Below are 14,453 nucleotides of genomic sequence, written 5' to 3'. Positions count from 1 at the left end.
TTTCTAAATCTGGTCTGTCTCCAGGTCTGCTCCTTCCTATCTGCTCTCCATACCAATACTAGAGAGACCTTCCTAAGAGGCCCATCTGAGTTTGTCACGCAGCTGACAAAAATCTGTCACTGGCCAGCTGTAACCTTCAGGAAAGAGTTCAACAACCTTCTATGGTTGAGGAGACCTTTCTTGGTCTTTCAACGGTCTCTCCCCACAGGCAATGGCAGTTCCCAGAGAGCATGCTGTTTCCTGCCTCCAGGCTATTCCCTCTGTTTGGAATGTATTTCTATCTTCTCCACTCTCCTAAATCTCACTCTCACTTCAAAGCAAGACTGAAGCAGCTCCTCCAGGAAGCCTTCCCTGACCCTTTCATCTAAATCCTATAGTCCTTTTTTTGCTCATCCATAGCACATTTCTCCTCTCCCCCTCGGACCTCCCTCTTTCTCTCACCCCACATTTTCTGAGAATTACCTCTTTACCTTCCTATTTTGAATAATGCACTGTAACCCCTACCTAGCAAGGACTATATTTTTTATCTCTTTGCAGCACAATGCTTGGCACGTAGAATACATCTAGCAAATGTTTGGTAAATGAATAAATAATTCTTCTGTGAACTAAACTTCATCAACACCAACTTCATGGCATATTAATTTCAATGTAATTCATAATATAAGACACATTCATGGTGTTGTTTGAGAGTGATGGAACAACTCCTTGTTCCTATTAATCATAATATAATTAAGCCAGTTTCTTCCAGTTTATAGGCTAATCCAACTGTGTAATTTGGGTATCTTGAAAAACTGTATTCACTTTTGATTATATGAGCAAACACTGTAACAGCAGACATGTATTAAAACGGTACCCTAAGCACTATGCCCTACACACACACAGAGACATCGTATATTGGTTTGGTCCTCAGAGCCCACCCACCTTTCTTTAGCAATTCTCTCTCAGGCCCCCTTTGGCATTCCTGCTCCTCTGCCTCTGTAACCCCTACACCTTCACATACACACACATACACACACACACACACACAGAGGCATGCACATGCCCACACACACCCTTAATGACTTCTTGCTGTTGTTGGTCTAACCAGGGGCCTGCCTGTCTGGTCTGTTTGAACCTGGACACTCTGTCTCTTTACCACCTCTGTTCCACAAGGTTTCAAACAGAAAGGCCGTCGGTGACCATTGCTCCTCCTTTTAATACTGATATTTTCCAAGACACACTACCTCAACCCAAAACATGACTCTCTAAAGTTAACGGCCACTGACACACTAGTGTAGGCGACAGTAGTATAGGAACAAGGAGTTGTTCCATGGCTCTCAAATAGCACCGTGTGTCCACTTCTTCCGCCCATGTACGCAGGGCTGTCCTGACAAAAACACCAAAGGCCTCCATGTAGTTCTGTGGAAAAATGCTAAATAGGAACTGCTCAGGGAACTCTGGATATTTAAAGGCTTTTATTCATTTCTAATTTTGACATTTCTTATCTTCCATTCACTGATGAAATCTTAGGATAGCTGTCAGGCTCTTACACATATACTGCTTACCTTTTCAGATAAATTCACTAAGACACACGTAGCATTTTGGGTCTCTTCATAAATAGAACGTCGCAATCCAAAAAAGTTAACTGGTCATTCATTCAAGGGTGTTGTGTGATCTTATACAGCAGTTTATTTATCCCTAGAAGTAAGTATGTTAATAAGGTCAAAGAATTATTTTCTTGCTTCTAAGTAGATGACACAGTAGAATTTTATTTCGGGTCCTCAGCCCAGGCCGAGAAAAGAAAACTGTTTCTGGGAGCTTCATCTCACTTTACACAGCATGAGTTTGTTAAAAATAAATTCTTTGAGTGTTCTTTTAATGTATGTTTTATTGGAATAATGTTATTCAAATCCAAAGCCTCCCCTAGGCTACGGCTGAGAGAGAGGGAGGATTGCGAGAAAGAGCAGTGCTTTGTATTCCAGGACCTAGTCGTGCAAGTCGAAGCCTGTTGGAGGGGCCTCTGCATGCCATCTGCTGCTCACGTGGCCATCCGAAGTGCTAACTGGCCTTAATTCTTCCTACACCTGCAACAGTACCACTGCGTGTGATTACTACTGTACCAAAGATGCTATGGTTTTATCTCAGGCAGTTTGAAACATGGATACCTCAGTAGTTAGTATCTTGAATTAGTGCTGAAAGCCTCCTCAGTCGGCTCACCATGCTGTGGAGAACTCCTTCCCTGGCTCTGCCCTCCTTTTTTCCCCTTATTTACAGTCTTCCCTCAACCTACTGCTTCCACACTTCCTTATATTTCTGTGGCAACCCCACCAAACCTGCAGAGAACAGAAATTTGTCACTGCAGATAAGTAATTCTGTTCCCTTACTACAGATGAAGAAATGGAGGCTCCAGGAGTTAATATTTTCGTACACGGTCACTCAGCCAGTGAACTGTGAGCCAAGGTTTGGACCCAAGCCAAGGCTGTCTGGCATCAGAAGCTTCCTTCCACAACCGTAAGGCAATCAAATGCTGTCTGCCCCCAAGCCCACCCCTGCCAGACCCCTGCCGTAGTTCTCCTACTAGACTCATGCTATGTCCATGTCCGTGTTTCCCTGTAGATCACATCACTTAAGAATAGAAACCGTTTTTTACTTTTATCTAAAACAGTGAATTATGAAATTAAATTGACTGGACAAAAACATCTTCCAACTAAAACTATCCCATTGGAGGAACAGCTGAACTAATATGAAAACTACTAGGCGAACAGAACTTTATAAATGGATTTCAATCATATCATGGAAATGTCACATATTTTAAGCAGGCATCACACATAGATGTGTAATATATGGCAGTCCCCAACTTACGGGTAAGGAATGTGAGAGAGAATGGCTAGGTTTCCAATTAACCTACACAAGCCTATTTCACTTCTAATAAAGGCATCGATTTATTCCTCCATTCACTTTTTAAAAAATTGATTACTTATTGAATAAGTGAATAGATAGAGGAATGAGTCAATGCATTTTAAAATTAGAAGTAAAACAGACTTTGGGGGCCTTTATTCAGTAAGTAAGTCAACCAAGTTTAAATTGAGAAGCTACTATGTGCTGGGTGTTATGCTGAAGTGTAATCTTACTATTCTTGTTTTCTTTTTAAATTTTTAATGGTCTGGAAAATCCCAATAAAAAAATATTAAGTAAATAAAATGGGACTTCCCTGGTGGCACAGTGGTTAAAATTCCGCCTGCCAATGCAGGGGACACGGGTTCAATCCCTGGTCCGGGAAGATCCCACATGCTGCAGAGCAACTAAGCCCGCGTGCCGCAACTAGTGAGCCTGCACTCTAGAGCCCGCGAGCCACAACTACTGAAGCCCACGTGCCTAGAGACCGTGCTCCGCAACAAAAGAAGCCATCGCAATGAGAAGCCCGCACACCGCAACAAAGAGTAGCCCCCGCTCACCTCAACTAGAGAAAGCCCGCGTGCAGCAACGAAGACCCAATGCAGTCAAAAATAAATAAATAAATAAATTTTAAAAACAGTTAAAAATAAAAAAATAAAAATAAAATGAATAAGCACTGGCTATGAATCAACTATTTTCTGCCTAACGCTTTTTTGCCTCTTAATCCTGGGTACAGATTAATGGCCTGACAAAAGCTATGATGTGTTAAGGTTTTCTCCTTTCTACTTCCTGGAATGTATATCTAGATCCATAAGAAAAATAAAATAATAGGAACTGCAGGGAAAATAAAAGGAAGGCACCAAATTAAACATGAAGAAAGAGTAGAAAAATAAAACCCAGGTAAGAGAATTTAATTTGTAAAATGAGAAAGGGACAAAAAATTACTTAAGAAAACCAACAGGGAAAAATCGATTGCAGTCGCCAACTTTTGACTCATCTGATAAATCTCACCTAATGTCTAAGCACTGAATTATTTTAACTGTCACCGAGAGGACACTTCCCAAATGAACTTACTCAAAAATTTCATTTAACAAATACTTATTGAGTACCTTCTGTATTCCAAACACTCTGAAAAGTGCTAAGAAAACAAAAAAGTAAAACAAACTGGGTTCCTACCCTCACAGAGTTTACAATCTAGTAGGAGAAATAGTCCTCAATCAAATAATTATTCACATAACAATATAATTGAAAACTTTGACAATATAATTGAAAACAAGACTCTTTCAGTGGCAAGTAATACATCTCAACTAAAAACAGTAATTTTCTGATTTATGCTATCAGAAAGTCTAAGACTATCTATAGATGGCTTTAGATGTATATCTTCCCAATGCAGCAACCCCCAGAATAATTTTTTTAAAAAGACCCTCTCTCTTCTAGAATGTGTAGATAACATTTAGGCAAGAATTAATTGGCCTGAGGTCCAAGATGAAAGGTTATTATGAGTATCCACCTTTGGGATACATGCTGAACTGTCTGGAGAAGCATGACATTATGATAAAAGGCCCAGGTGAACAACACAGAGTCAGAAAGATGACATTCCTAAATGATGGTGAGGTGCTGTTTCTAGAAGACTGAACATTCCCAAAGAATGAGAAGGTACTGTTACCAGAAGAAGGGGGTAAGAGATACTGAGCAGATAAAACTATCAGATGTTCACTCCATAAAATGTGTGGAATATAGGAAGAACTTGGGGGAGTGTTTCTAGGAAAGCAGTAAATAAAAAGGCAAGGTGAGAAAAATGTGCTTGGAGAGTAACAAATACAAGTTGTTGAGTATATGAAAAATTCTGACCAAAACTTCAGCAAGTAGGTCATGTTCAAGACCTCAGAAAGACTTAACTCACATCAATGAGTTAATTCACATTCTGGGTACAGATTAATGACCTAACAAAAGCTATGATGTATGCAGTATTAAGAGACCTTTAAGACTCTTTCACTGAAAAAATGTTTCAAAGGCCGCCCAATGGTTTGTATCTGGAACTCTTGTAAGTATCTAATTTCAGGGAACATTTCCCAGTTTGCATCTTTAGCTTTGAAATACCTGGAAAGCTGTTCATGCAAATTTCATAGTTCAGTCTCTAATTTCTATTTCATTCATTGTTTATCCATACGTCTTTTTTTTAACTATGGAATTCTCTCCAAGGAAACAAATGAATGTATTTTAATACTTTATCAGACAATTCAAGTTGCTGGATTATAAATCATTAAGGTATCCCTTTCTCTGTTCTTCCCAGCTTACTATGTGACTTGATCATTCTTAAACCATCATTTGTAAATGAATTCTCAGTTCTTCACAAACGCATGTGACAAATTCCCTTACTCTGAAGCCACTCAGTCTCTGGTTTCTCTACACATTTTAATCATGGGTATTTAAATCCCAGGTATCATGTTAAAGCAATTATGACTGAGAAATTCTGCCCAAAGAAATATGTAGAAATAAGGTACAAATAAAACTCTTTGCCTGAGTAATAAATCTGAACAAACGTAGTACCATCATACAAAGTGGAACACTAATCAGATTCCTCCATTCTACAAATTTTCAAAGAGGGCTTCCTATATTTGGAGCTAGTGATACAGTGGTGATCAGTCCCATACAGCCTGTTGTCTTGGGCAGCTCACAGTCAAGTGCAGGCACGGCCTGTTACACCACTGACGATAAGTGACAGGATGAGGAGGTGTAGAGTGCACTTTGGCAAGGTACTCATCTCAGACTTGGACCTGGCAGAGAAACACTGAGAAATGATTCAATAATGCTGAAAATCAAGATGAAGCTGAGACCTGAAGGACAAATAGCCAAGAAGAGGAGGAAAGGGTGCTCCAAGAAGAGGGAATGGCATGTGCAGTTTCTCGGGGAAAGAGTATGGGAAACTTGGGAGAGTATAACGGAGGAAGTGATGCATTTGAACCTGGAGAGGTAAACCAGGACCAGGTTACTGAGGGCTTTGACCTCTAGGGCGAGACCCTTAGGAAGACAGGAAGGTATTTTCAGCAGAGGAGTGAGAGAGATTTTCATTTCAGAAAGATCTTTCAGGCCATGGAATGAAGAATGGATTCCAGCAGGACTATGTTGGAGGGAAGGTGGGAAGCTATTGAAATGAACTAGGCTAGAAATGACGGTGCCTGCCAGAGCAAGGATAAGGGAACTGGGGATACAGAAAGACAGTCTCAAGTCAAACATCCATGCTTGGTTTTAGAAAAGTCAGCTTCATATTGGCTGTGCCTATTTTACAAACGGCTCTTCTAAAAACAGCTTGAGAAAACTGAGATTGCACAAATCTGGCTTCCTGCATAAAGCTGTTTTGCAATGTCCAGACAATGAGACTATCATCTGCAAATGACTTTGAATCATGCTTGTTTTTAAAAATATCTGAAATGAACACAGATGTTAAAAAGATAATGAAGGTTAAATAACAAAGAAATGAAACAGCCTGCCTGGCTTGTCCATTTACTCCTGATTTAAAAATATCCAAATCAGTATGCATGAGTTCAGAGCAATGGCCAGTTCTAAACTGTGCTGAGATAGAGATGAAGTTAGGAATTTCAAATCAAGCAAATTACAAACCTTTAATTTATAAATGCCTACAGTCTAAATAAAATCATAAATCTATTATCTTTAAATGGTAGCAATTTGTAAAGTGTACTCTCATTCAATGTAAATCGGCCATGGAATTGATATTAATTAGCTAAAGAGCAAACATGAAGGAGAATCCTAAATCCAGAGGATTTCACCATTCTCATCAGAGCTAATTCTTATGAAGCAGCAAATTTAAAGTCTTGCTTGGTACGGCTATGCTGGTCCAGAGATAGGTTACTAGAATGATCCTGTAGAAGTGTCATTTCCATGTTTATTTGCCTGGCAACCACCTGTCATGTGTGGTAGTTTCTAAGAAGTTAGGAATTAACATTCTTTTCCTTAGTTGGGTTCTTCATTTTAATTAACCTATGGTTTTCCCCTCTTATTTCCTAAGAAACAATTAGATGTATGGTTAGTATCATGATGTGATCAGGAAAACAGCACTAGCACTCAATCTAAGGACATAATTTCAATGAAAAAAGGTCACTTGTCAAAAAACCACTATTAACAATTTGTTATGAAGCGCAGTGGTACTTGTTCTGGCTTTTAGCTGTTGTAGAAAAGAAATTACATCGTCTCCAAGTTGTTCAGAAATTGAAATCTTTACCAAATGACCCTGAGATATAATGTGATTTCAATCAAAAGTTCAACAGAGTTTTTAGCAAAACCTGAAAAGTTTATTCTAAAATAGATATGGAAGAGCAAAGAGCCTTCTAGAATAGCCAAGACACTTCTGAAGATCAAGAAGAAGGAGGACAGCTTTGTCCCACCAGACGTAAAGACTTGTTATAAGCTAAAGTAATTAAGACTGTGATATCTGCACAGCGATAATTACCAGGGTCCCACACGCCTTTATCTTTGAAGTACTTTATCTTGGAAGATCTACCAGGGCTTATCCCAGGTTTTATATTTTAAAGCAGAACATTCACAGCCCCAATAACCCATGAATTCTATCTCTAAACAGAAGTCCTACATATGAACATGAAGAGATGTAGGCAAGGATATTTACAGCACCAATGTTCAAAACAGCACTGACAGGTGAGGGAAATTAAGAGGTACAAACTTCCAGTTAACAAAATGAATGAGTCACAGGGATGAAATGTACAGTTTGGGGAATATAGTCAATAATAATGTAACATCTTTGTATGGTGACAAAGGTGGTTAAAAGGTACAAATTCCAGGCGGCTTCCCTGGTGGCGCAGTGGTTGAGAGTCTGCCTGCCAATGCAGGGGACACGGGTTCGAGCCCTGGTCTGGGAAGATCCCACATGCCGCAGAGCAGCTAGGCCCGTGAGCCACAACTGCTGAGCCTGTGCGTCTGGAGCCTGTGCTCCGCAACGAGAGAGGCCGCGATGGTGAGAGGCCCGCGCACCGCGATGAAGAGTGGCTCCCGCTCGCCACAACTAGAGAAAGCCCTCGCACAGAAACGAAGACCCAACACAGCCAAAAATAAATAAATAAATAAGTAAATTTTAAAAAATAAAATAAAAAAGTCACAATTAAAATAGCTAATATCAGTCAACTATACTTCACTTAAAATAAATAAATAGCTAATATCAGATGATGTAATTCTTGAAAGAAGTATGCATATGTAGTCACTATACCTAATTTTAAACATAAAACTATGGACTAGCAAAATAATTAAGAGGTTTTTTTTTAATTAAAAGTTCAGAACAGGATTCATTTAAATATCAGGAACCCATGTGCACTTAAAATATGAGTTAGTAGAGCAAAAATTACTTCATATACACTTTTTCATGAATATTTTGCAATGCAGATTACACTGATGTAATTTCTTCATAGATCCTTTTTTCAACGTATTGAAGGAAATGGATAACAAAAGGAGAAGGGGAGGGGGCAACCAAAAGAAGTCAGATACTGCTATGCCTGCAGTAAGGTCAATGGGCTCTTTTAAACAAACAAACAAAAATATACCAATTGAATAATCAGGTTCATGGGGTCAGTGGTAGCTGCAGTCTAAGTTGTATCTTGGAGAGAATTATGCAAATATGTATGTTAATGTATATAGACTTAGCATGAGCTATACCCTAAATGCACCTACAGGACTACTTTACCTCTTGAAAATCATTATTACTTATGAATTCCACACTGTAAAATGATAAATTCTGCCTGTCTTACTTCCCTTTTAGGGTTTAGGGAAATAAATATTTTACTGGGTCCAAATTATGGTTTCAGAGAGAAAAAGTTGGGAGCTACTGCTACAAACAGATACATATAAACACAGAAGGATATTATTACTATCTAAAAAACATCATTGCATATTGAATGTTCCATATTCCAACTGAACCAAAGAACACATCATCCTCATTTAAATAAACCAGGGTGTACTTACCAAGCAGCAAGCTGAGAGAGAATTTATCAGTTTTATGTAGACTTCTCCTATCACTGAACACTCCAGTATGTAGAAAATGTAGAAAATTGAATATGTAGAAAATGTAGAATATGTAGAAAATTGGCTTTTAAATATTCTGATTCTTATGCAGTTTATCTGCAGGGCAAATTCTCATTAGTCTCTCTATAGTCTCATAGCCTCAATCAGCTAAGCAGGATGAGACCTTGAGTAATATGTATTCTAAGGAAATTTTCCAGTTAATGAATGAAAAATAATAGGTGGAGGAAGAGGGAGGAACTAAGTCATAAGATTCCAGAAAAGTAAAATGGAAGTCATTCTGCATCCCTGCCTTTATGACCCTCTTTTGACAAAATCACTGGCCACTTTCTACTATAACGCCTGAAGCAGAAACAGTGAGGACAGCTGATTTTAATTTGGAAGGGTAAGGAGAGTTACTAGTGCTTAGATGTGTTTGGATGGCCTCTGGAGGAAGGGATTACAAGACTGTATTTCAAGGAAGGTCACACAGTTTCTGACCTCATGTTCAGATCTACAATTTTTAACAGGCTCCTGACAAGACGTCTAATTCTATTTAAATACTCATATCTGTACCATCAATCCATATCTTACCACCTTTTTAATTAAAGAGGGCAAAATAAAAACAAACCAAAGAAAAAATATGCAATGGATTCAAAGTCTGGTTACAGTACAATGTAGAATACTTTATATTCTATTCTTTTCTCAGATATTATTCTGTTCATTTGGCCAGGCAATATATGACACAATAAATCGTGGGAGAAACTGTCTTAGTAAAAGCATCACTACTTAGTCTGTCATTCTGCAGCAACTTCCTCAGTTGAACAGAATCATTGTCTGGAGGATAGTGAGGGAAGACATCCTGTGTGAACCTCAGTGAAGAAGAAAGACTTCTCAGAGTGGAATACTGTGAAGAGATAATTAAAGCTTTGCGAAATATAAATATGTGCTCAGAATGAAGGCAAAGGACTGGAGTTAGTCAGATTAAAAGAAAGCAGAAAAGCAACTTCGTAATATACAACCTTAGGTATTATGGTGACTGCTTTTTATTTACTTATTTCCCATCTCTACAACAAATACAAGATTTTAAGGGAGAAAAGCTGGACAAAGCTAAGTGAGAGTAGGAAAGATAAGATGAAGAACCAGGTAAACCAGTACAAAAAATGCAGGCCGGAAGGTGTATATACTTGTTGGACGTGGGCCACAAAATTGTGCTCTGAGCTTTCAAAAAACCACATTTTTTAAAAACTAATCTTTCTGGTCACTATTTATAATGTCCAGAAGATACAAACAAACCATTGCAGAAGAAGACCAACTATATCTGTTATTAAGACACAAGCTCTTTCTCTCTGTGTCTGTCTGTCTCTCTCTGTTACTTGGGGAGCAGATACTGTGCAATGCATTGCACCACACCGCCTCCCCCAGTAACAGCCACCATAACAAGTTCTAGGAGACTATATTTTTAAAGCCACCTTCAGTGTAGGTTAATGGCATGAGGCCTAAGCACAATTCAGTACAAAAGTAATTTCACAAAGAACCAAACTTATTTAATGGTGTTCGTCTCCACTGAAAACAGAGCACCACCACTATATATACATATTATGTATACATACACACATATACATATATATACACACACTGTACTTTAAGGTATTAGATTAAGAACTATACTCCTGGTTTCTGAAAATACATTCAGAAACCAGAAGTATAGCAGAATGGCAGAATGAATTTTTTGAAAGTTCTATCTATTAACAGAAGGTTTAAGGTAAATATCATCCAGCAGAACCATTATGACAGACCTCTGGATCCTATTCTCTCATTTTAAACTATCGTTCTCTGAAGCCCACTGTATTTTCATTTCCATCTTACTTATGGAAGAAAGTCATAAATAGAGCAAGAAGTATGAAAGTCTCCCAAGGTGACAGTCTAGTCAACAGTCCAGCTTGAACTGTAATTCCAGTCGGTTCAGTCAGTTCAACAACTATTTATTGCATGCCTGTGTGGTAGATGCCACAGGGGATTCACAAGTGAATGACAACAGAGCCTGATATGGTCTAAAGGAATATATGAAAAAGAGATGCCAAAATGAGAAGGAAACAAACTCCTACGATACCAAGCAGAGTCAGACAAGTGCCTTAAAAAAGGCCTAGAGTTCTCGGAGGGTTCTGAGGCACCTCATCCTTTTGTGAACGGTGTCACTGGAGATAAGCCTGTAAGAAAAAGTGGAAGGTGGATGGGTGGAGATGGGTTAGGGAAGGAAGGGCAGGAGGAACGGGATGGAGGTGGTAGCACCTGGTACATACTCTGGGAACATCAAGGAGCCTCATTTGGCTAGACTGTTAAAAACGCGCAGGGGAGGGTGAGGTGGAAAAGCAGTCTGAGGCCTCACGGTAATGGCCATGGGGAAGAGACTGTATTGAATGTAGTGGGGAACCAACTCAAGACTTCAGATCTCATGGTCACAGTTGACCAATTCATTCATCTTCATAAACATACTGTTTCTACAATAGGAGATACCTTTTAGGAAGCAAAAAACTGAGACCAAAACTATTGAAAAGAATCCATAGTATCTACATCTCTGCATGAAAGTATCTGACTCTTGCAGAGAGGAAATCCGTGGGGAGCAAATTAGTATTTTCCATTCCTAAGTTTTACTCAGGCATATTCTCCTTGGTAAGAACCTGTTTCTAAAGATCAAACTTAAGAAATGCACAAACTGTCCTAATTGTAATAATCCCAAATCTCTCTGCAAACATCCATGAATTTCAAACCTTATTTCTGAATTAAGTGTTCTAGATCACAGTTATGTCTCATTCCAAACTTACCCAACCTCAGGCTTCAACTTCTATCTATCCTCTAAAGGAAAGAGACTCTCACATTTTATATTTAAAAAATTTCTGTATGCAGTCAAGAGTCATTGATTTAAAGAAACCTGTGATTTTCTAATAATCTGACCCATGTCCATTTTATAGAGATGTTCGCTTGAATTAACCCGTCTTAATCTTTTGCTCCAGGTATGTCGCATATAGTTAGAAAATTTATACTAGTGACAGTAAGTCTCAACAGAGATACTCTTATAGCAAACTCCACAAATTAGTAATATTTCAAACTAAGTTTTTTAACTCTAATGAAAGCAGAAAATAATAGGAAAATATCCAACTAGAAAAACAACTAAATGTAAACGATCTGCTAAAAATAAACTACTTGTTTCTAGAACACAGCAATATTAGAAAGTTTAAAAAGTGAAAATTCCTTGGGGTCCTAAACTATTATTGCTCTCTCTATAGTGGTCATGAACTTCCTTGTTGCATTAAATCACATTTAAGAGCAATAATCAGACCAAAATATAATTACATATTTTAGGCCTTTTTTCCTGATTTAAATTTTAGAATTCTACAAGATATTACTGCATCTTTCTCCTTTGACATTGTTACTAAACTGTTTTTCAATCAGTTCAGGGTATAAAGATGAATGTATAACAATATGGAAATGATTTGAGATTCATAAAATTTAACATTATTCTAAGCTTATTTTTCTCTAAACATTGGTTGAGGTATTCTATTTAGCATGGGCAAATACTTTTCAGATATACATAGAATACATTCAATCCTAAAAGAAAATTCACTATATAATGAACTTTCAATCACGAGAGATCATTTTAAAGTATATTCTTGGAAATTCCACAACGTGTTAATAATTGCCAACAGTGTTGCGAAAGAGAGTACTTGGGGTTTTCCACTGTACTTATTATACCTTGAATACACTCGTGTGGTGTAAGTCTACATGTAGGGAGTACTATATAAATATTAAATGAATAAATATTTAATTCCAACGAAAATGGGAAATATAATAAACTCTCATTGCTTTAAATTGCTACTCATTTATGAATGTTAAGTTGAAATATCAAAAAATACTGCACATAGGAAAGACAAAATATTGAGGATCACTCATCTCAGGTTTGGGAGAGAATAGGAAGGAAATTAGTGGTTTCTCTGCCCTCTGGTGGCAACAAAGTCAACTGCAGCATTTCTAAAGGAATGCATAAAAAATGTCCTTTATGAAATCAGACTCCCCTGCCCCCACCCCCCGCCAAAATGTCTGTAAAAAAATCCTGATTGATACATGCCGAATTCCAAGACTGTCGGACTTTTAAAATTTTTCCTGTATTGAACTTCTTAGCTAGACTATTTTACAAAGGAAACTATATTTTTTCTTGCATTTCATTGCTGTATTTTAGGTATTACAGTAAGCTAACCATTTAATTCCAAGATTATTTAATAAAATTAATGCAGACTGATATCCAGGAAAGAAGTTACTTCGTTTTGTAATAAATCTCAAAAAATTTGCTGAGAAATATAAAACTATTCCTTTTTTACTCAATCCTGTAAAGATGTGGGCTTCTAGTTTTCCACCAGAAATACTGGTTTATAATACCTGCAGATCTATGTTGAACAATTTATGTATTTCATATTCCCCAAAGCAAAAGCTTTTAACTATATGTTCAATTTTAGAGTGGAGTAAATTTTATCCTCAATTTGAGAACTCAGAATAGTAAACTTATTGTATGTATTGTTCTTTTCTCAGTAACATATTATTAATGAAAAAAAGTTCAGGAAAAAAATAAACATTTGCTGACCTTTTTTTTTTTTTTTTTACTGTAAATGCATTATTTACTTCCAGTGCCAAAGAGGTTTTCAAATAAACAACTTGGGATGCATTTTTGGCACACGCACATCTCTAACCTCCTTTGGAAAGAAGTAAATTGCTTTCTTGAAGCATTTATTTATTTCATGAAGATGCCCATGAAAACTACTGTGGCACTTTTTAAAATACATGTGCAGCTTCCCAGACAAGTCTTATTTTTTTTTTTTTACCAATGAAATGTATCAGAGAAATACACAGAAGGTATGATCTATTGATATAAATAATACCTAGTCAAGAACAACCTATGTCCATCTATGCAGAGCCATTATATGTGATAAAGACAAATCAACATCCAGGAAACTTGCGTTTTATTCACAGCTTTAAAAGTGTTGTCATCTTGTTGCCCTCCCCCCGCCCCCCAACACACACACACACACACACACACACACACACACACACACACACACACACACACACACACACACACACACACCCTCCAATCATAATTTGGAGCAGAGTCAGAATCTGTGCTTTCTCCATAAGAATTTACACCAGGGGCAGACACAGTGTTTCGGCTGTCTCAGCTCGGTAACATTCATTCAAGGACTTCCCTTCAAGATTCACCTCACCTGGAATCCCCAGGTGCTCTCCCTAGCCTTCCATCTGCGACTGGCAGCTTTGACATTTGCGGACGCCAGTATACTTCCTGAGGAATCACTTACCGTTTCCCCTCCTCAGGATTAAAACAGAACAAAAGCAAACCTTGATTAGCCTCATCAACAAGGTTTTATTTCCTTTTTCTTTTCCCTGTAAGTGTTTTTGCTCATTCACCTCCTCTCGAAGTCTATCCATTTCTTCCCGAGGGTCAGAAACGGGGAGCAGGCACCCGGTTCACAGTGGGCAGGGTCCGGAAG

General features: G+C 38.0%; 1 protein-coding gene across 6 annotated transcripts in view; it reads right to left on the bottom strand.

Annotated features, from left to right (window-relative positions):
- PLXDC2 (plexin domain containing 2) overlaps positions 1–14,453 on the bottom strand; it is a 421,308-nt gene that overhangs the window by 404,274 nt on the left and 2,581 nt on the right. The gene's annotated exons all lie outside the window — the stretch shown is intronic.

This window comes from Balaenoptera borealis (genome assembly GCF_965194805.1).
Source record: "Balaenoptera borealis genome assembly, chromosome: 3".
In the NCBI taxonomy this organism is placed as follows: domain Eukaryota; kingdom Metazoa; phylum Chordata; class Mammalia; order Artiodactyla; family Balaenopteridae; genus Balaenoptera; species Balaenoptera borealis.
This window is presented reverse-complemented; position numbering and strand designations above follow the sequence as displayed.